Source organism: Anas platyrhynchos, chromosome 4 (assembly GCF_047663525.1).
Source record: "Anas platyrhynchos isolate ZD024472 breed Pekin duck chromosome 4, IASCAAS_PekinDuck_T2T, whole genome shotgun sequence".
NCBI classification, from domain to species: Eukaryota; Metazoa; Chordata; class Aves; order Anseriformes; family Anatidae; genus Anas; species Anas platyrhynchos.
The window spans coordinates 43,375,314-43,398,687 of NC_092590.1; the positions used below are offsets into that span (position 1 = coordinate 43,375,314).

A 23,374-nucleotide genomic window follows, 5' to 3' on the forward strand; every position below is an offset into this window, starting at 1 on the left:
GGATTTTGCCTTTTCTTTAAATGTTTTAGTATAACATAACACTGTGCAGATACATTTAATGGTGCCCACTTGCAGCAGCAGGATTTAAAGATCATTGCATTTTTTGATGTAGAGAATTTCTTTGCAACTTTTAATTATTTTCTGCAGACATAGGCAGATCATAAATTCAAAATTATATGTAATACTCTTATAAACCCCAGGTAGAAATGGTATCTTACCGCTAAGAGGCTCTTTTACACCGTGGAGCATGGAATAGCCGAAGCAAAAAAGGGTAGCCTTCATCCTGATGTAGTGAACATTAGTGTTTCCCCTTGCCCTTTTCATAATGACCACTCTCCAGATTAGCTCCAGGAAAACAGTCACATACCTTATTAAACCATCATAAACTACATTTACAAGTCATTTGGCAAACTTCTGGTCTCTGTAGACCTTTGCCTGCCTGTATTTCTCAGTGATTTGCATATTGCTAATCATTACACTCAGCACTGGAGTTTTCTTTGTAATTAGTTCTTTTAAGTGCATCAAAGCTTTAGAAGACATTCATTTGACAGTTTTCTAATTGCTTTTTATGTTGTCATCTTTATGGGATAGGAGCTTTACAATCTTAAACCTCTAGAACATTTTAATTTTTCCTATAATATAATATTAAAAGGCTAAGAACTGTGATCAGATTAAAAAAGTTTAACTAATGTGAAGATATGTGAGGTCTCACCAATGCATCAATTCAGTCAGTATCAGACATTTTTAACCCTAGCTGTGACTGTCAGACTATACAGAAATACAACAACCCAGATCTTGCCATTTAAAAGTACCAATTTGCTTTATATTTTTTATGATCTAGACCAGATTAACTCTGGGAATTTATTATGCATGTTAGTAAAACACATGGCCAGATTGTTACCATTGATTCTAATATTAAATGGCTTTTTCTTTCCTCAGTTGCCTGTGCTTTTTACCTGCCATGATTTTTCCTTTCCTTTTGCAGCATTTGCCTCAGTTGTGTGTGGGCTCTCCCCTCCATTAGTACTCAGTGGGGTTATATTATTCAGTCTTAATAAAAGACCCCACAAGCCTTTCACTCCAGTAGCACTAATCACTTTTATCATTCTACTTTCAACCTTTTTATTAACAAAGGCTGTGCTGACATTTGCAATTCAGCAGAACAGGAGATCAGTAGATCAAAGTAGATCAAAGCAGATGGTGCTGAGCACACTACATTGCCACCCTCACTTTGAAAGTTTCAGAGTTTCACTTTAGATTACACAAACACATGTGCTGTGCACCACGCAGTCCAAACACACACTTGGCTCAAGGCAGTCTGAAGGAGCAAATGGTTTGCACCCTCATATTTCCATTACAAATAGGAGAGCATTTGGTGAGCTCTGACATCCTATAAAATAAATAATCTCACACACTCGGTATGAAACAAAACCTGCTTTTCGGACCAAATAATGAAAACTAAATTGGGACAGGCAGCGGACAACACTTCAAAACACTTTTTCCAAACCAAAGTACTAACAAACATGCAGGCACACTAATATAACAGCAGTAAAACAAAAAAACAACAAAAAAAAAGGCTTCCAGATTATAAACATCATGACTGTAACAAAGAGATAGATACACTACTATTAACTCATGTAATTTTTGGTGTTGATTTGCTGTTTTGGAAGTTTAATCTAAGGCCATAAACCTTATATATATATATATATATATATATATATATATATATATATATATATATAAAATGTGTGTGTGTGTGATTTTTTCAATTCGGTCAAAAATGTCATTGGTACTAGTAAATTGCCTTTCATGCTGGCCATTTTGTGATTTTGGTAATGACTATTACATAAATTTTGAAAATAGTACACTTTCAAGCTTATTGACTTATTCAAACTATTAATAGTTGCTTTACTTTCATTGGCGTATCTCTTATTTGACTATGGCAGTTATTTTTAGTGGTAAAAAAAATCTCCTTAGAACTCAAAACACAGTTGCAAACATTGAGAATTATAATTTTTACTCTAATAGAAAGTTATTTTCTTTTGCTCCATTTTCTGAGGTACAGGGTAAAGCCATCTAATAAAAAAAAAAAAAACAAAGCTACAAAATAAATTTGCAGCTATTTTAATCCAAGTTTGATTAATCCAACTGTTTCAATCTCTGCTTTTTGGTTTAAGAGAAAAAAAATCAGCAGTATAGACTGCTTAGTGTTGCTATTTTTGAAATAAACATTGCAGATGAAACTCATTTTTATGAGAGGTAGGTAGCTGACACCCAAGAGCAAATTAATTTTTCTCTTCTTCAGTAACTGGGAGACTCCAGAACTTAAAGTTGCAAACCAAGGCTGCCCCTGGTTCATCTGTAAAGTCTATCACAACTTGTCAGTTCAAGTATGTTGTGAAATATTCTAGATGAACTTCAAGAATATTTAAAAGCTTCTAACATTTTTGTAGGTGGTGGCAGATGAACCATGGAAGCGGGTTATATTCAGGCAGCTAGCGTGAACCTGCAATTCAATAAATCTCATTAGTTCTAGTGACAATGTTTGCTAAATAATTCATCTCTAAACAAATGAAAAGCTTTGAAACTTACCACAACAGCTTACCAGAAATCTTGTATTGTGTCATACATAATGTTTTTTACTGCATTGGTACTATTAAAATAGTTTTGCACAAGAATCCTAAGTAGGATGCAACTTGTTTTCTGTTCAGGTCAGCTCATTCTGACCTTGGTGGATACAAAAGTGAAGTCTTTTGTTTGCCTGATGGTACTCACAGTCACTTTGCTTATTTCAGAACCTATAGCACTGTTTTCCCATTTTTAATTTAATTGCTATGGTATTTTCATAGTAAATCTCAAAATGTATGTGGTTTTATTAATGTAGATAACTGACGTTTTCACCTCCTCCTACCCTCCCATTTTTTGTTGTTTTCAGAAATGTAGAATATAAACAATTGTTACAGAGATTATTACTCATATGTTCACAAGATCTGTGTTTTATTTTTTATCTCAAAAAAAGAGGAATATTTTATTTTTACAGTGTCTCTATGTATAACTACTTTGACAGAGCAAAAACATGCCTTTTTAATGACCTCTATGTAACAACCAACAGTATGTTCATTGCATATAACAGATCCAAGTAGATTACTTACACGTGAAGACTAGTATGAAATTGAAAAATGTCACCCATTTTTCAATTCAGGTGTTCTCAGAAGCCTACATTAATCACAATTGCATAACAGATTACTGAAAATGTTTCAGATCCCCTGAAAGCTATTTGCAAGAGTTTATCCAGAGTCATAAACATCTTATGTTTAAATTTGTTGATAATGTGTATCAGAAACCATACAAACAGTTCTTCCCCACAGTTTAAAATTTGATTCAATAGTAATAAGAACATTTAGTCAAAGTTAGAATGTCCTGATACTTTTCTTCTAAACAGAAGGACAAAGAAGGTCTCAACTGTTAAATAAATTACTATAATACGGTAATGCTATTACTGAAATAATACCATACATGAATAGAAATTTGAGTGTGAGTCCTACAAATAACTTCAGATCCTCTGGATATTTCCAGTAAGATCAACCATAACCTAGAACAGACCCACTTGAAAGTAAACATTTATTTTCTTTTTCTGACTCATATGTGGGAAGATGCACCATTGGCATGTCTACAAAAATATAAAAAACTGACTTAGTCATAAAAGAATCCAAAATTAAAAGTCCATGGTTTACTAAAATGCAAGAACAACAACAGACCCAGATTTTCAGCATTAATCAGAATACTTCCATTGAGGTCCAATTTATGCTAGCTAAGAATCCAGCTTTTAATTTAATGATCTCATTGGTAATGAAGCAGGAAGATGGGTTTACAAAAATCAACAGCAAGAAAACAGAAGAAAAAAAAGAAACACACACTCTGGCAGCAATCCAGCATTCATAACTGAGCTAATGTTCAATTACTGTGAAACACTTTATGGAAATAAATGTTAGTTCTACATGAATCCCAAATTAGTTTATTACAATCAGTGCTATTAAAATGATTAAAATAAAGTGTTACTAATATGCCAAACAACTGTGATGGCAGTTTCATAGAACTAATGGTTAATATCTATCAGAAATAAAACCTTTTGTTTTTTCTGTAGTAACTAAACATAATGGTGTGTCTAAAGCATTTGAAATTATGACATTGATGACAATTTTATTTAGCCTTAATAGGAATGAACTTTATGCAATTGTAAGATACATTACAATATCTAGAGGTTACTTAAGTAAAAACAAAACTACTTACTAGCTGCTTTTTGTCAGCATAAAAGTACATGAAAAATCATTATGCCATCATTACCACCACTTTTTTTTCCCCCCAAAACACGAAGTGTTTATGATTATATTGGTTTTGCTTAGAAATTTATTGGTTATTATGTTGATTTAATTCAATGGCTTAAGCACCATTTTCAAAACCTGAAATGACAAGTTTTTTTTTTTTTTAAATATGTACTTACACAAATATACACTATTAATAAATAACAGTTCATCTTGACAGGAGCTAGAGAGGGAGACAGACATGAAATCGTGTTAATCTGTTCAGCCTCAATATTTGAGCCTGAAAGGCTCAAAGAGCCTTTTCCAACAGAGAATAAGAAATTTTGATTAGAGCATAATGTGTAATTTTATTAGCAAATATGTTTACTAAGCAGTGGTACAGATTCCACAGCCAGTGATGAAATTTTCCTAATGAAAAAGGTTTTATTAAAAATATACACATATAGAACTTCTACATACATCCATTCATATTTTTTAAAGATCTGCCTTTGTCACAAAAAAAAAAAAATAGAGACTATTAAACATTTACTTTCCTATCTAATTTGGAACTGTGCAAATTTAAATACCATCCTTTTTAGTGTGTGCACAGAGTTCACAGCAAATATTTAAGACCTATATGGACATCTTCAGAATTATTTTCATCTCCCTGGTAGTAGATGCTACTAGGATCTGTTCAGCTAACTATTTCATAGTCTTTTTTTTTTTTTTTAATAGCTTTACTCAGTGTAAATACTGCAAGTGCTCTGGTAAAGAAACGTGGGAACTTCTGGACTTCAGCAGCCACCTAACAAACATTACCTCCTATGGCAATTTCTTGGTGAACCATGTTTTTTAGTTCCATGCTCTGATATTTGAACTGTAGTTTCTTGCTGCTTTTAATTCCACAATTATTTTAACAAGTACTTTTTTTTTCTTCTTGACCTTAAGAATTTTCATTCTGCCATGGTTTCTTCAAAAAACAGCCTTTAAAAAGTTACCACATGAGCAAGCATGAAACCTTTCCCCCTTTGCTGAGTGGAAAGTACTTCAGAAGTCTGTGAAACAGATGAAAAAGTGACTAACAGCAAAACTGTACCATTTTTAGACAAGCTCTCTGAAAGGACAGATGTCTTATATGAGCCTGCTAAAGTCATAAAAACAAAAGTGACATTAGATAAATACCCTTCTTTCAGCAAAATTCACTTCCCACTCAATAAAGAGATCAAGTGTTCACTTCAGCCATCATGAGCATCCCACACGAGAATTAGATGAGAATGGCAGATGGATGAATGCATCAAAGTTTCCACAATCTTCGCATGCCAGGAAAGTCATGTCTAACCTTATTCCACAGTCACAGTTGATTAAGAGAGACTGGAAATGACTACAGAATGAGACAAGTTGTTACAGGTGCATGACTGGGACCTTAGTGTCCACAGTACTGATTAGCAAGTCAGTGATATCCTGCTGTTCCAGCATGCTGAAGGAGCTGAGAGATATGGGCACTACTTTCTGTAGGCATTGGCACCAATTGTGAAAGGCGGATTTCCTGATCTGTTACCCTCCCTTCTCCTATTAGTATACCAACCTCACCTACTTTGTACAACATGAAGTACCTCTAAATTTTTTCCATTCTCTTCAGATTATTAGTTTCCCTAGGTGATGAAGAAACACTTAGTTCTGTGTCCTATGGTTTATTTTTAAAGCCAAACCACATTCACTGACAGGTTAACAGTTACAAACAAGTCAAAACCAAACAATTTTGAGGGAATCTGAAGTCAAAGATTCACCTTTTTAAAAGGCTTTTATCCAAGTGGTGTCTTTTGCATTAAACAATAACTGAATATAATACTTGCTTCTCGAAGCACCAGCTGAAACTCAGGACCCCAGCTTGCAGGCAATTGCTAGTCTATCAAGTCATACCATCTCATCTGCTCTTTTTCATATTGTAAAGTAATTATTTGCTGTGCATTGACAGATTGAACAGAAGACACATTTCTGCTACTGAAGCCCATCCATAACTGCCAGTTAACATACTTGACTGGAAAACAAGAGATGTGATTCTCTGCTGCTTCAGACAGAAAGTAAATCTCCACTTTCTGCTGAATTTTGTAGATGCTGAAGAAGGTAATCTCACCACTACTTGTTTTCGACTTGGAAAGGTTGCCATGATTCAGCTTCCAAGACAGGAAGAGGGTGAAATGAACAGATAGACTGTAAGCCCAAAGTCCAGTCAGGAAAGTGCAAGATTTATTATCCCAGGAAAGGTGAGCAGGCATTGAGCAGGCTGTCATGCTCCACACCTACCTGCAGAGGCTGGTAAGATTATCTCTTTCAAAGACATTTCCCTGTCTTTAACCACCGTTCAAGATGTCAGAAACAGGTCGCAAAAATGACCAAAAAGAGAGTTTTGAGCATCGTAGACTTAAAATAAATAAATAATAAAACCAGACATCCAATGGCAGCAAACCAACTTCTACGTCTTTTTCCAATATCCTCTACCAAAAAAAAAAAAAAAAACCAACAACTTTTTATTAAAGGATTGAAGGAACAATAAATACAGTACAGAACATAGCAGGCTCTTCAGAAAGTCTGATTCCTGTATAGTGGAAACTACATGTATACTCACACAAATACATTTTACTTATAATACAACAATTATAAGTATTTGATGGCACTTTTAAGTGGTTACAGAAACAAAGATATATATATATATATATTAATATTAATTGCAGGAAAGGGTAAAAAATCCTACAATAAATATCACTGATAAAGTGTGAGAGAGAGTTTACTTATGTGTTTGTCTATATCCTCAGATTTTGTGTCCTGTCACTAGGTTTTATGTATTGCTTTTTGTAGTAACAGAATACAGAACAATTCTAAAATTGAGCTAACCAAAACACAGTACATCTGATCACTGTTAGCAACGACTGTGTATGTTGGAGTTAAAGAACTGTTTCCAGACAATATTCAGATCTAACCAGTACAATCTATTTCTAAATGCAGAACACAGAATATTTTTTCTTCGTGCTTAGTGCTCTTGAAGTTTAAAATTGCCTTGTAAGACAAGCGTAGTATACTGAAAGTGATTGCAAATTGCCAGAATAGAAGATTCCAAGTACACTTCAAGAGCTGTTCAGACATACCAAAAGCTTTGAAAACTGTTTTTCATAGAGATGTATTTATATATTTTTTTTAAACAAATTATATTATAGGATTGTTCTCTGAGAAGTTTACACTACATATTTTCTAGTTAAAGACTATTAGTACTGCATAAGAATGAAATACATAAAGAACTGGGATACAGAAAAATGGACTTTGAAAACTGAAGAGTTTTCAGGATTCAAAGTATCCTCTACAAGGAATCCACTGGGGACAACTCAGACTATACTGAAAAGAGGAGTTATTTTGTAACACAGAGGAAAAGTGAATTAAAATGAATAGTCATTAGGACAAGTTTTCAGAACAAAACATTTTGGCCTTAATGTAAAAAAAAAAAAAAAAAGCATATATATGAAATAACATTCTGTAGTGTTGAAGTTCTCTTTTTCCTCTTCCCTAGTGGTTTTGTTCAAAATGATATTTAGAGAAAGTGTTTCATTAAATATAAGCTTCTCTCCCCCCAAATCCAATTTTCTCTCAGTCAACACCAACATCGTTTTGGGGGTTGTGATTTTTATGATTTTTTTTTTATACCTTGTCATTGGTATAATTCATATGACAAGCCACTAACATCAGAATATACATTTGCCATTCTTATAACAACATTAACACCTAAAAACAGACCATACCTCATCTCTCAGAGAAGTAGAAACAATAGCACACACTCAGAAAACAGAACACAAAACACTTTGTATGGAGACAGATTTAAAGCTAGAGGTTGAACATAGCTCTCACATCTCATAGAAATAGTCCAAGCGGTAGGACTTCAGTCAGCTGTAGCCCAGTAAGTACATTTTTTGTCATTGCTAGTAGACATTGCACAGACCCAACAGGACCAGATCACTGGGTTGGCATGGTCTTGCTCTGGCTTTAGCTGCAATAACTGCTAAAGTGTGCAAGTGACCACTGTGGGCACTGGCTCCAGCAGAGCAGAGGGCAGTGAAGGCCTCATGCCCTCCAGGCCAACCCTGGGGAATCAACACAGCCCCACAGCACCCGCAAGGTGCCGGTGCAGCTTGCAGACCTCACCTGGAAGCCAGGGAGAAGGGCACATGCTGGGATGAGGAAACAAACACAAGCAACTGAGAGCAAGGAGAAAGGGACAGCTCTTCTCCCACTCCACACCATCAACCTGCAGTTGCTGTGACACCCCTCACACCCATCATCTCATAAGTAGCATCATCAGCCTTAGGAAAGTTGTTCACAAGGGTGAGCAAGGCAAACACTAGGTATGTTCCCTTTTGCCTATAATATATTTTCTGTGTAACAGTTCTTAAACTCCATTCTCCACCTCCTCCCCTCTAACACTCCATTCCCCTCCCACCCCAATTTCTCTGGACAACGTTACATTATTTGTACTTCAAATTAAGTTTCTTTCAAACTATTTTCTGAGCTATTAAAGGACAATGGTCTTTTGCATCCTATAGCGAGTAGCATTTTGTACCGAAATAACCAGTAAAGTTATTAGAAGAAAAAATATGTATTTTTTTTTGAGTTGCTTCCTGATGGATCATCATGTGGCGGAAGAATTTCAACTTACCTTATTCCATTTTTAAATTAACCTTACAGAATTAGATAACAATGAGGAAAAGTTACCTATACTTTAGAACATTAGGCAAAGTAGAAATTATCAGCAATCATCTTGAGACAAATTGTTCTTTTTTTTTTTTGTATCAATGTCTTTACACTTCAGAGCTAACAATCCATAAAATTTTGATTTATTACTGTTGAGGAAAAAAAAATCTGTTTAAAAAAATAGGTTGCAATGTCAGTTTGCCAAATTGTTAGGAAGAATTAAGATAAAATCATAATAAATCCATGGGAAACATCCTTAAAAAAAAAAAAGTCTTTTAAAATGCTGACATTGTGTTATGTAGCATTAGTAAAATTGTAATTCAGAAATTGAGAAAAAACAGCAAAAATCACCATATAAAGTATTTGTGGATGGAAAAACATTCTGGGCTTTCAGAATCATGAAATATTTTAAAGAAATAAATGAGGGGAAAAAATAATTTTATACAATTGCAATAAGCCTTTCCACTGTGGAAACTGTGCTACTCTCAGCAGTAACTGAAAGTAAAAATAATTATTTCTTGCCAAAATAAATTCAACTTTCCATTTTATCATTCCAACAGTTTTATTAACAAGATAACAGCATTTTTTCTTACAACTTGGAAAGCAGAACCATGCAAATTAATAGCTAATTCAGATTTAAAATTAATGAGCTTTACTGTGTTGATTTTTTCCCATTTTCTTGAATAGTATTTTCTTTAAGTAGTCTTTCACATAATGCACAATCTTATAAGTCCCAATTGAGTAACAATGAAGTCTCGTTAGTCTTTGTCACCTCATAATCATTCATGCTGCATTTTAAACAAGCAACATAAATTGCTGCCTTGGGAAATTATTTTGGAGTTATGGAAGAAATATGTGCCAGCTTAAGTTGTAGTTTGTTCTTGTAAAGCATTTTATATTAAAGAAGTTTTACCATGTGTACAGAAGTGTTTCCTCATTATGAATTTTTTCTGCTAAATGTGGGTTACTTCTCACATACGTTAAAACCTAACTGCCTACCTACTTTGTAACAGTTCTATTTAAAACCAACATTTTTCACAGAGGTGATAATGTCATATATATATTCATTTTTTAAAAAAAGTAACAGCTCTTGCAGTATGAAACTGTTCAGAGAAAAAAAAATCAAAGAAAAAACAGAGAAAATTCTTCATGAAAAAGGAGTTTCACAGGACAAGAGTTTATTTTGAGGGCTTCCTTTAATTTTCCTCATATTTCACTGTCAAATTATCTCCTTCTGGCATTTTGACAGCAAATATAATGAAATCAGACCCATGTTTGTTGACCTAGCAATTAAGCAAATTTGACAATTAAATGGAAATTTACCTCCAGGCAGAGGGCCAGCACAAATCTTACATACCACTTCAGCACCATTTTTGACTCTTTGAGACTAGATTGTAGCTAAGTGATATGTATGTCTCACACTGCATGGACTAACCCTTAATGGATGCTGTCATTTACATGAGGATTCACGTCTTATCCTTCAACAGCATGCATATTGCTCACTATTTTGTTATTAGCTTTAATGCTACAGGGTAAGAACATGTTTTTCCAAATCTAACCACTCCTAAATGTGGAAAGTAATCTACCACCATATAGGATACCAGCTCACTGTAAATAGGGAAGGCACTTTGAGCGTTGGAGCAAAAGCAGCTAGATGGCGTTTTCCACAGAGGCAGAGCCAGAGGAGTAATTATTCTTTTGTTTAACACAGAAAACATGCAAGGCAAAGGTGTAATGTTGCAAATTCATAAAACTTTTAAGCAAAAGAAGCATTTGTTTAAAGCTTCTACAATCTTGCAGATCATCGAAGACATGTTTGCATCTTAGCAAAAGTAGCTTGAGGTTTATGCACACCCTAAAGATATTTATCTCATAAAGATAAAAGACTGAGACACTGTGCTGTAAGAAGATCCCTTCTGGGGATTCTTTTCCCTCAGTGTTTCCTTTCCTATACAACAGTGCAGCTGAACAGACTAGCTGATTGAAAACATGATTTGTTGGTTCTAAAAGAACAGAGCCTTCATCAAAAAGAAAAAAAGTCTTAAAACAGACCAAAGAAAATGAAGAAAGCCCTATGGTCTAGATGTATATCTCCTTTTATTCCATTTTAGCTGAGATAAAACTCTTCACTTGTAAGATCTGAACTTCATAGTTTATCTTTTGACAAAAGGAACAGTTGGCAGTGTTGTATCTCAAAACGGTCTTAGTCTACTTCAGCGAAAGCTTTACATTAAGTACAGAAGTGTTTATTGAAATAGAAATTTCTGTAAACTCAAATGCACAATTGTATTCTCTGATGAAATATTTAACCCAAGATACAGCTGCTTTAGTACCCAGCTGAATGACTCCAATACTCTAAGCCTCCTGATTAGCTTTTTCCTATGGAAAAAGAGAAAGGTGGGTTAGATACCAAAGTTCTTAATGCCATACACCATCCCAAGCACTACAAGGATTGTGTGTCCTGAGAGACAGTTGTATTAGACATGCAGTTTTGTTACAGGAATCTGAACTGCATGTCTTCAGCAGTAAGATATAGGCCCCTGTAGCCCAGAAGTCCAGGTTATGACCTATGTTTCCTCACAGAATTTTATTTTGTGGAGCCTAGGTCCCACCTCAACATGCAGACTTTTGGGTATTTCAGTCTTCAGCAGCTAACTCCAAATACAGTAATACTACCTAAAACTCCCGGAGAAGTTCTGCATTCCATGAGGATTCAAAATGTTTAGAAGACAAGCTGAATTCTGAAATCACTTATTTTCATCTTGGATTTACTGACTTAGAGATTACTTAGATACCTAAAAGCCTTCATCAATCTGAAAGCATTAAATAAAAAAAATAGTGGATGCTTTTCCCCTGATAATCTGAAAAACAGAAAGGTAACAGTATCAGGTAACAGAAGGTAACCCAGTTTGACATGCTGATTTGGCAGATCTGTTACTAAAGCTTATGCAAAGGTGAGCTCTTATACCAGGAAAACTACAAAATCCCATTTTTCTGTTTAACTTTTCCATTTAACATCCTAACATGGTGGTTGTGGTTTTGTGGACTGTGTTTATTTTATTTTTTTATTCAGCTACTTAACATAGGCATGAGAAGCAGATTGAAAAGTCTCCTAACAGAGATATCTTCCACCTTTAATCACTGACAGCATCAAGACAACCTCCAACTACAGACAGTGATACCAACATACAAGAGAATTGACCAGGAGGAAGCTTTCTTGATGAAAACTGATTTTCTGTGTCATCCCTTCCCCTTGTAGAAAACAAATATAAATCAATGAAGTATGTTATTACAGAGTCATCTGGGTTGGAAGAGATCTCCAAGGTCATCTAGTCCAACCTCTGACCTAACACTAACAAGTCTTCCACTAAACCATATCACTAAGCTCTAAATCTCAACGTATTTCAAAGACCTTCAGGGATGGTGATTCAATCACTTCCCTGGGCAGCCTATTTCAATGCCTAACATCCCTTTCACATGAAAAGTTACAAATAGAAATACATATTTTCACCTCTCATTCACCTATGAGCTTTTCTTTTGCCTTCACAGCAGATACAGGTCCTTAGTTCCTTCTCAGTCTTTAAGGCTTAAAAGGTAGAAGTCAAAGCTTCAAAATAAGCACTTCCAGTTCTGCACCAGGGGATGTGGAAAGGCAGAGACTTTAAGATCCCTAAAGCACAACTGGGAAACTTGACCTGCTGTTAGATTCTGTGACATGGACTTGGGAAGCTCAGAAAACACTAGTTCTTGGCTTAACTCTACAGTGTTACCTGTAACTGTAAGAAAAAGCCAAAGCTCAGAGCTGACCCTCCCCAGCCTCATTCTGTGAACACTTCAAAAAAAAAAAAAAAAAAGTAAGATTTCAAAAGCTTACATTTCCCAGCAAAGCAACATTGATTGGTTAGAAAGCAGTTAGATTTTTTATTATTATTATTTATTAAATAGAAAATTTATTTGAAGAGTTATGGTCTTGTGAGGCACTTACTTGAAAGAAAATGTATTCCATAAGAAAAAGATGGTTCTGCTGGACAATTTCTTTACTGACTGTAGTCTAAAGGATCTGTTCCTGACCAAAGTGACATTAGTTATGTCATTCCTATATTCTTAAACATTTGCAGAAGAAAATTTTCAAAGAGATAAGTATCCCTCTTGAAATGTCTGGTGAAAGAGGAAAGAAGTATCTTTATACAAGAATTTGCAATTATTAATTGGCTTCACTTTTAATTAGTTAATGATCCAATTCAGCTGTGATCAAAGCACAACAGCTAGATAATTCAGGATAGAAAATGGAGTTAATTTACTTAGATATGATACTACTTTTCCTAATGATTTTACTTCAATGGAGTTTCAATTAGTTATTAGGTTATTTTACTCATTAGTCCAACAAGATGTCTGCAGGCAATTAACATGTCACTCCTCATGAAAAACAGAACATGTTTTTTTTCCAGAGGGATGTCTAAGGTTTTCATTAGAGATTGAAAAGAAGTTTATGGAAAAAAATAGACATTTATATTATTATTTTTGTTTATAGAATTATAGAACATCCTGAGTTGGAAGGAACTCACAAGGATCATTGACTCCAACTCCTGGCTCCACAAAGGACGCCCTATGTCTGGGAGTGGTGTCCAAACACTTCTTGAACTCTGTCAGACTCAGTGCTGTGACCAATTCCCTGAGGAGCCTGTTCCAGTACCTAACAACCCTGTCAGAAAAGAAGCTTTTCCTAACATCCAGCCTGAATCTCCCATCACAGCTTCACGCTGTTCTTTAGGTCCTATCCCTGTCAAAGAGCTCAGTCCCTGCCCCTCTACTCACCTTATGAGGGAGCTGCAGGCTGACATGAGGCCTCCCCTCAGTCTGTTCTGCTCTGGGCTGAACAACCAAAGTGCCTCATGTGTCTTGCCCTGTGGAGCCATTGCCATCTTCGTAGCCCTCCTTTGGAGGCTCTTGAATAGTTTTTAATTTCCCTCTTATACATTTTGGTGCCTTGAACTACACACAGTACTGGAGGCGAGGCCACACCAGCACACAGCAGAGTGGAACCACCACTTCCTTGACTGGCTAACAATGTCATGCTTGATGTGCCCCAGGATACAGTTGGCTTTTTTTGATGCCAGGACATTCTGTTGAATCATTCAAGTTGCCATCAACTAAAATCTTCAGAACACTTCGCACAGGGCTGCTCTCCATTTTCTTGTCCCCCAGTCTGTACATATATCCACAGTCGTCCCATCCAAGATGCAGAATCCAGCACTTGCTCTTGTTGAACTTTATGTTCTTGGTGATTGCCCAACCTTCTAATTTGTCAAGATCTCTCTGCAAGGACTCTCTACCCTCAAGGAAGTCAAGTGCTTCTCCTACTTAAGTATCATCTGCAAAATTACTCTATATGCATGAGTCCTGCATCCAGATAATTTATGAAACCATTAGAGAGGACTGACCCTAAAATGGATTCCTGTGGAACCCCAGAAGTAGCTGGCTGCCAGACTGATGTAACCTCATTTACTATAACCCTTTGATCCCCTTTTGTATGGGGATGACTAATTTATTTATTTTTTCATGTACAATTGGAAAGAGCCTCTTTTTCATACAAAATTTAGTTTTCAGTTCTGCTTGCCAGACAAGGCTTTGCCTTACCTAATCAAACAGACAACACATACTTTGAACTAGACCACAAATCAAGACATCTAGTTTTTTATAATCCAGGCATTGTCTTAAGCAGCTGGATATCGCTAAGCAGTGATAAACCCCTAGGAACAGTTCAAAAAACAGAAACTATCGCAATTATTCAATCAAAATTTATTAAACTGTTGAATTCAATGGACACACCATTCTCTAATACAGCTATAAAATTATTAAGGATTTTTTTTTCCCTAGTGAGTAAAGACTTCCTCCCCCCCAAAGTTGTGTATTTAACCTCTTCATTCCAAAGTATTTTATCTTTGGAATTTTCTAAGTGGTAACAATATTGCTATGTATTCTACCATTAATATCTGGCATGGTTGAGCCAGATGTCATTTGCAGCTATAAGCCTAAAATCAAGAAAAGGTTGGTTACTAACATGTTTCCTGAGCACACACTTTCAGAAGACAGCTTCAACATATCAGTCTTTATATTACAATCTCTCCTTAAAAACAGAAATACAAACTCTTTACTTTCTCCTTAGCCAGAGGCCCAGGTTGTCTAATTGCATTCCTCCAACAGTGAATAGGAGAAAGGATTTCCTTTCTCAGTTGTTTATCTATTTATTTTTATTCTTACAGTAAATCCTAACTAAAAGCCCTTACCCAGTGATTCATGTAGGCTTCCCCATAACGAGCAGCATTTGAGTGTGAGCAGTTTCAAAAATCTGACCTTTGTTCCTTCATTGTGTGTTCAGTACTGATCTCTAATCACACAGCGTGAGAGGTAGCTCTAACCTTCTCCAATTGCTATACTGCTGTAGTAATTACGTACATACTAAATCTCACTTCCACACCAACTTGTGTTACCAAGCTGAGAAAATAAACCCCTCTCTTCAAACCTACCTATTGCATGGTGAACTATAGAGATTTATATTAGTTAAAAAAATAACACAAGGACAATAGCAGGTCTTTTAACCTTCTTTCTTGATTTAGCATTTCTTAGCGGTTCCTAGGCTCTAAAGTACTCAACACTCACAAGACACAGTGCTAGAAAGTAGGATAAGTAAGGAAAGGGGAAAGTTTCAGCTGTGGATTTGCAAATCTTATTGCTTACAGGATAAACAATGTAGATTACCCAGACATACTGGCCCTGGAGAAGTCAGGCAGAACCGCTCACTGGAGAGAAGCAGAATTAGCTTATCCTTCTAAATGTATTTCCCAAGAGACAAGACCCCACAAGCTTCATCAGCCTTGCAAAAGTACACAAGAATGGGTCAAACCAACTCAGAGGAAGAAAAATGAGCCTGACAGACAGTACTACTGGGGAAGACAGCTGTGGAGACAGCAAGGCTGACAGGCTTTTTTTTATTGTTTTGTTTATAATGGTAGTTTGATAAAATAGGACAATCAAATAGAAATGCACAGTCATTCTCTGACTCACTGAACCCTCTTATTTATGGTGAGATAGGAGGTCAATTCAGACAGGTTTTAGTTGATGAAGAAAAGCTACAGGGAGGATTTGCTTGATTCCAAGAAACAGCAACTATCATCATATTAGAAAATTAATTGCCATATCCTTAAAAACTAACAAGTTCCCAAAAAATCTGGATTTCTAGATATAATTTATATAGGCTTTAAAAAAAAAAAAAAACTCCAATACAGAGTATCTGACTTAATTTTCTAGACATGTATTTAGGAGGGATCCTCTGCTTTTGGCCCAAATAATAACATCACACTATATCCTGTGTTCAGAGAATTCTTAGTTTTATTTACCAACAGAAGACTCATACCATTATGACCCACCCGCAGAAAGTCAGAATTTCAGAAGTTTTCAGAAAGGTGAACCTACGTTGAAGATTTTTCAGGAATCACAAGACTAAACTTTTTTCCTCTTGTGTGTCCAGTTCAGATATAACTGTCATATGACCACAGCAGTAAGAATTTATGCTTAATTCTTTCAAAGGAATTGGCTTAGAGTCAGAATGTCTATCTGTGAAATTCCAAGTAGCTATGTGCTCAAATAAGTATTTAACAATATTGTCATGCCATCAACATCCTTTAAGAAGTCTTTACTGCATAAAGTAATTACTACATTCTTCAATCAACATTTAGTACCTTGCAGGAAGAAAGTGAAGGTTTAGCTTTCAGGATGAGAGGACTTTAAGTATAAATGATCATTTTGAAGAAAATAAATAAATGGTAATCAAAGAGAAAATTTATTGTCTAGCAGCTAAGGGGTTAACCACCATGAGGAATTTCCAGATCCTTTCTGCCCCAAGTGCTTCTGCAGGGGCTTTAAGCTCTTAGGAACAGCACATGCATTACTATTCCTGAACTTTAGACCCAACAACCCTATACGAATAGCTTAGGTTCTCTCTGTGGTGCAGAATAACCATCAGATTCCCCCCTTTCCCCTCCCCCCCCCCCCCATCTCAGACCACTACAATTGTGGTTTCACAAGAATTTCTTCCACAGGCAGAACTTATTATTCACATCATCTTCTCAACTGGCCCCATACATCATTATGTAAGGGCAAAGGGTCAGTCAGTTAGGGAATGATGCTAGTTAAACGTAATCTGAAAAAAAAAAAAAAAAAAAAAGCATTTTCAATGATGTGCTGAAACAAGTGTACTTCTACTCACTCTCACTTTCTCTCAAAAATAAATCAAACCCCCTATGTCTTCTCCTCCAGTTTCTCAAAAGACAGGGAGAGAAAAGTGGACTCTCTGAATATGCACCTTCCAAATACGGAATTTTTTATTAACCAATTTCTACCTCAAGCTAAAAAGAGTCAAATCTAAATTTTCCCTGTCTAGAAGAATACCTTAGCCACTCTGCTATAGCCACTTCGAAGAATTTCAGACAAGTGGCAAAGGTGATCTCCTTTGGAAAAGAGCCCTTACACTTTGAAATGTTCAAGTCTTATCTTAAAAATGCACTAAATAAGTGTGCATGGAGTCTCTACAAAGTCTAAAGCAGGTTGGAAGTGGTTGTCTCTACAAAAGAAACAGGTAACACCACACATCTGTCAAGACTAGACAATGACTGAAAAATCCTCTCAGGCACTTATCTCTAAGCAATTGCTTCTGAACAGCATGTAGTGTCATGAATACAGTAAACAAGAAAGCCATAAGTAGAAAATGAGTTCCAATATCAAAAGCCCCATCATTATGAACTCTTTGGAAGACAAAAAGAGCTACGTCTCTCTTTGATTCTTTTTCCACACACACAAAAAAGTAACCAGCAAGAGGGAACAGCCAGCAGCATTATTTTGGACAGTTTCTAATCCTGCAACATTTGATATTCTTAAGCTTTCAGTTAGCTCAGGCAGAGAAAGCTAATTATTAAGTTACTACAGAAAACAATACAAGAATACAGCACTCCACACACACAAAACAGACGCATATGGATATGCTCTTCAAATGGAGAGTTAGAAAGGAGCATAGAAATTGATAAACCAAGGGTGAGCCTTTTTTTTTTTTTTTTTGAGGGAAGAGGGAGGGAAGAAGAAAATGATATATTTGCAGGGAAGATCAGACCGGATTTGATCTTTCAGACAAACTTGTCACAGTAAGTTAACACTGACAAAGCAGCTCAAATTACAAAGAAAATAAAGTTTCTTTAGCTAATCTTGAAAATTCTGGATGATAGGTAAAATTCCCTGATTACAGAAATTAGAAGGAAAAAAATTACAGCTAGAAAACCATTAACATTCAGCATCTAAGCAACTGTCTGTTCTTAAGAACACAGTAAAAACTGCAAATTTTTAACCATAAGATTTAACAGGGTGAGGAAGCATTAGGGTGGCTCCTTACTTCTTTCTATTCTGGAACTCACCTTTCTACTTTACATTCATACTTCATGATTACACAGAGATACAACATACAAAGGCTTTCTCAAGAGCAGAGTCCACTGACATGGTATTTCCTCATGTTTGCTTTTGATTAAAGTGTATTCAACATTGAAAAAGTAGTCATTGTACAGATGCTGTATGAATAACTTCAGCAGTTTTGAAGACATCAGTAATGTTGAAGCTAGTCAATGAACAGATCACTGAATTCTTCAATTTATTAACTTTTTCTAATCAAGGTTCTACCAAATAATAAAATACAGACAACAAAACAACTGGTAGAAGGACTGCATCAGAACTCAAAGAAAAAGCTGCATGGTACAAACAAAGTAAGCTATCTTCTCTATTGTATCTTCTCACTCTAAAGGTGAACCTGGATCAAGTATTTACTATCATATAGGTTGTGCATCACCAAGTCACAACTGCAGCTTTATCAGTTAACACAGAAGTCATGTCCTGTAGCTTTATTTTGAAACAATTTCAAAGTTAATTGGAAGTGAGTAATTATTTGTACCTAATGAAAACTTATTGTCTTCTGGAAGTATGCATAGTGATTCTTTCACTGATGGACAGCTTTTAATTTCTAGAATTTTTGTGGGATTTCAGGCAAACTCAAAATATTGTTCTAAACTAAGCCAGGTTTCTCTGCTACTTCTTCCCTCTTACTCTTTCCCTCTGCTCCAACATGGGTCCTCCATAGGCTGCTGTCCCTTCAGGGTGTACCTACTGCAGTACAAGCTCATCTATGTCCCACTGTCCTTTTGGTAAAATAGCTCCTCTGCAGAGAGCTCATTCATGGCCTGCCGTCCCTCTGCGTGTGTAGGTTGCCTGCTCAACCATGGAGCACATCCTGTTTCAGCCTTGGTGTTCTCTCTGCTGTTTCCCACTCGGTTTGTTCTCTCCTTCTCTCCCTGTCCAGTGTTTTCTGTTCTTTGTTAAATCCCTTCTCATGGAGGCACCAGCAGCTTTGCTAATGAGCTCAACTGTGTTCTGGGCTAGCTCCACTGCAGAGCTAGCTGAAACTAGCTGTGTTCAGCACAAGCAGCTCCTGGCATCTCATAGACGTCAGTCCTGCAGCTCTCCCTGCTTGCAAAACCTTGTTATGTAAAACCAATACCAATGTTAATTACAAAAAAAAACATTTTAGTAGGCTTTTCTTTATATATATATATAAATATATATAAATACAAGTTTGATGCAATATTAGAAATAGTGCATATTACTATAAGTTTAGCAAATGGATAACAAGGTAGACCATAGGACTTAAGACTCAAAAACCTTGGAAAATAGTCACCAGCTGTTAGCCTATTTTCCCTGGGTCACAAACAGACTAATTTAATGCAGTGAGTAATTCATATATAATGAAATCTAGTTTATATTTTTTTTCAGTTTAGGATTAATGCACAACATTCAAATTCTGACTGCATTTTAAGACTACAGGTGGCCAACCCATTTCCAAGAAATCCTGATGCAAGGACAAAAGGTGAAATCTGTTTCCAAACATTCACGTTTTTTAGGCTTTGAGTTATAGGTAATTTTTACTCCAGAGATAATCTAGCTCTTCACCACAAGACCTGTGCACGAATTACTTCTTTTAGAAATCCCAGTCAATCTTTTTCATTATGGAAAAATCTCAAAGTGCAGACCTAAATCTGATAAGTCTTCTCATTCCATTTCTGTACATTTTATACATTTTCTAAATCATTCAATTTTTTTTGTTGTTGTTTTCTATTTTAATAATACTCCCCTCATATCTCAAATCAGTGAGTACAGTATTATGAGAAGCATTAGGTATTTGCCTATAACATCAAAAGAATGCAAGTTAGGAGACTGTAAAAAAAAAAAAAAAAAAAAAAAAAAAAAAAAAGGAAGAAAGCAGAAGAACCTGTTGCTTTGAGCCAGTCACGTATTTCAGCAAGAAACTCTACAAGCAAAATGGTTCCCTCTGCTCACTCTGGTTGTGGGAACCTCATTTCTTGTTACCAAAACCCTATGAATAAAAATGAAGCTGAGTCTCTGACCTTTATCTTCTACAGAGGACCATAAAAGTCTTTCATCCTGTTCAACTCATCAAAGAGACACTCAGAATATTTGACTAAATCTGGCAACAAACCAAGTTCTGTAATAAAATATAAATCTGGTTATATTAATATAAGGCATCACAGGCCTTCAAAAGAAAATCATTAGGCTGCCTTATGAAAAAATCAAGCACTTAATGTTAGTGATACCAAAATTCTGACTGTAACCAAGAAAAAAAAATCCGAAGTTTCTTTACAACAACAGCTACTTTCAAGCACAAGTTTTGGAGCAGCACCATTATAACGAGAATATAAACTACAGCAAAATTTCAAATGACTCTAAAATTATATTACGTTAAAAAAAGCTAAGAGCTCTAAAAGTAGATTTACATGCATGTATAGCAGACAAGAAAAAAGAAACCACAAAACACTTAAAACACAAAAGCCTATATATTATTCATTCTCACTTAATCTTACGTACTTTCTTCTCTCAACAACCACCTTTCATTTTGTTTTTGTAAACTTACCTGATGCTAGCAGCTCTCTGAAGAATTAGCTGGGTTTGCTGGGAAACTAGACACAAGCTGGCAAGCAAGAGTACTTATTAATTAGGCCCCACCCAGGAAAGCTAATTGCATTAATTGTGTTAACGCAATTAATTGCATTAAGTGTAGGGCAGAGTAAGGTTTCTAGCCAGGCACCTCTACTTGTGAAAGTAGTTAATGTATTTTCAGGGGAAAAGAAAAAAAAAGAAAAAAAAAAAAAACAGATCTGAAAAATAACCAGATTCTCCTCTCACTCCATTATTAAAATCATCTTCATGTGTATTCTGTAGATATTCTGTAGATGCAGACCAGCTTATCTGTCTAGTCGCAATTTTCTGTGAACAGGTATCTTTGTACTAAAACATAAACTTCGTTAGGCTTGAGAAAAATGCCACTGCATTAGATATATCTGTGCTTCACCAAGTCTTGTGATATGATGATACTCATGGGAGATGAGTATTCTTAAGTCTTAATCTAACTAGAGAGGTGGAAGAGGTGAAAGAACAGTTAACTAAGGAAAGCTCAGGAAGAAATATGACACTGTGTTGTGCTGAAAGGCAAAGCATAGGGCCGAAAGGAGATTAACAGTGGAGGTCCTCTAGGCTCAGCCTGGTGAATTGATCTGATGTAAAATTTTCACTTGAGCATGTAAAGCAGGAGAATGGCAATGACGTGACTTGATGATTCAAAACTATCAATACACAAAATGCTGAATACTATCAAAATAAAAGAGTGCCTGAGAAGTAGTGGGTCAGATTTAGAAGTGCAAAGTGCAGTGCAAAAAAAAAGTACTATTAAATAATATGAACAGGGTCCCAGAGTTATGAAAGGAAACTGAGAAGGCTTGGAGTATTTATCTTCACATACTGAGAAAATGATTCATAAGTACATATTACAGAAAGATAGCATTAAGCAGACCTTCAGTAAGATGAGTGTGAAAACATAATAGAATAGACCCTAGAACTGTGCTTTCACATGTAGTTTTAGGTCAAACTGCATCCACCTGTTAACCCATCCACCCATCAGGGCCAGGCTGGTTGAGGCCTTGGCCAACCTGATCTGGTGAGTGGGTGGCACCCCTGCCTATGGCAGGGGGGCTGGAGTAAGATGGCTTTAAGGTCCCTTCCAAATCAAGCCATTCTATGATTCTATGATTCTATGATTAACACCAGTTTGCTAAAATGTTAGAAACTTGGAAAACAGGTTTTAACAGGAAAATACTTTTCAATAGCTTTTACTTCTGTGTTGTGCATATTTACAACTTTCTTATAGTAAACACATTTTCACTACACAACTACTTCTATCCTGCCACTTACTCTTCCAGAAAAATAATAAAAAAAACACAACACTTTCATACTGCAGGAATGGCAAATGGTTCTGTATGAAGGCTCTCTAAACTACCCCTTCCAATAAAGAAGCATGTTAATGTCATATTTTAGCTACTGACAGTTTCTATTTCACCATGGCTTTTGGATGCTCTGTCTGTATAACTCTATTATATCCGTCCCCTGCACCTCAGCTCAATTCTTTGCTATGGCACAAGACAGAGTATTATCCTTCTGAAAATTACCATCCAGCTTTAAATTTCAGGGCTGTCATATGCAATATCTTGAATGCAGGGATTAGCAAAAGTTCCTAGTGAGGTTCAGAGACAATACCATACAATTTTTATCAAAAAGATTTAACACAGCATTTGGAATCTTTCTTAAACTTGCTTTCAAATAAAACCTTACAGGTAATAAATATACTAGGGTTTTCTTACATACCAGAGGCAAAATGAGGAGTACATTTTTCCGCGCTGGGTTACAACACAGCATTAAAATGTTACTGTGCTTTAATACACAAAGGCATACATATTTCCTGCTAATTTTTCCAGAGATGATTTATCATTCTCTCTGGTGTGGCCCTAAAAGGTATTTTATTCTTCAGCACCTGACAAGAACAATCACTTCTCCAGGCTTTTCTACTCAGGAAAGCTGGCATACAGTCAGCCTGAGTAGGGCTTTACAGAGCACTAACTGGTCTTCCTAACTGCTTGCATGGATATTGTTACTGCAAAGTACAAAATAATAATAATATAAAACCAAACAAATGAACAAAAAACAAAACAAGCAATCAACAAAACAAAACCAAATCAAACAAAAAACACAAAACAAAACAGAAGTAGTTTAGAATAGCTGATTAAGTTTAAATTCTCACCATATCTGACTGTGTTATTTAACCCACCATTTTTCCTTCCCACATATGAAAACAAAACAAAACAAATAAACAAACAAACAAAAAAAAAACTATGATTAGAAAA

At 35.7% G+C, this 23,374-nt stretch overlaps 1 long non-coding RNA gene across 5 annotated transcripts in view; it reads right to left on the reverse strand.

The window, feature by feature from the left end:
- LOC106016305 (uncharacterized) overlaps positions 1-21,247 on the reverse strand; it is a 210,010-nt gene extending 188,763 nt beyond the window's left edge. For 2 of the 5 annotated variants that reach the window (XR_011809111.1, XR_011809109.1), the window contains exon 1: positions 21,055-21,245. This is a non-coding gene — a long non-coding RNA (uncharacterized lncRNA). Of the gene's footprint in view, positions 1-21,054 lie in introns of all 5 variants that reach the window. The other 3 variants (XR_011809110.1, XR_001188910.5, XR_001188903.3) reach the window with 3 other exon arrangements.
- Positions 21,248-23,374: the final 2,127 nt, after the last annotated feature.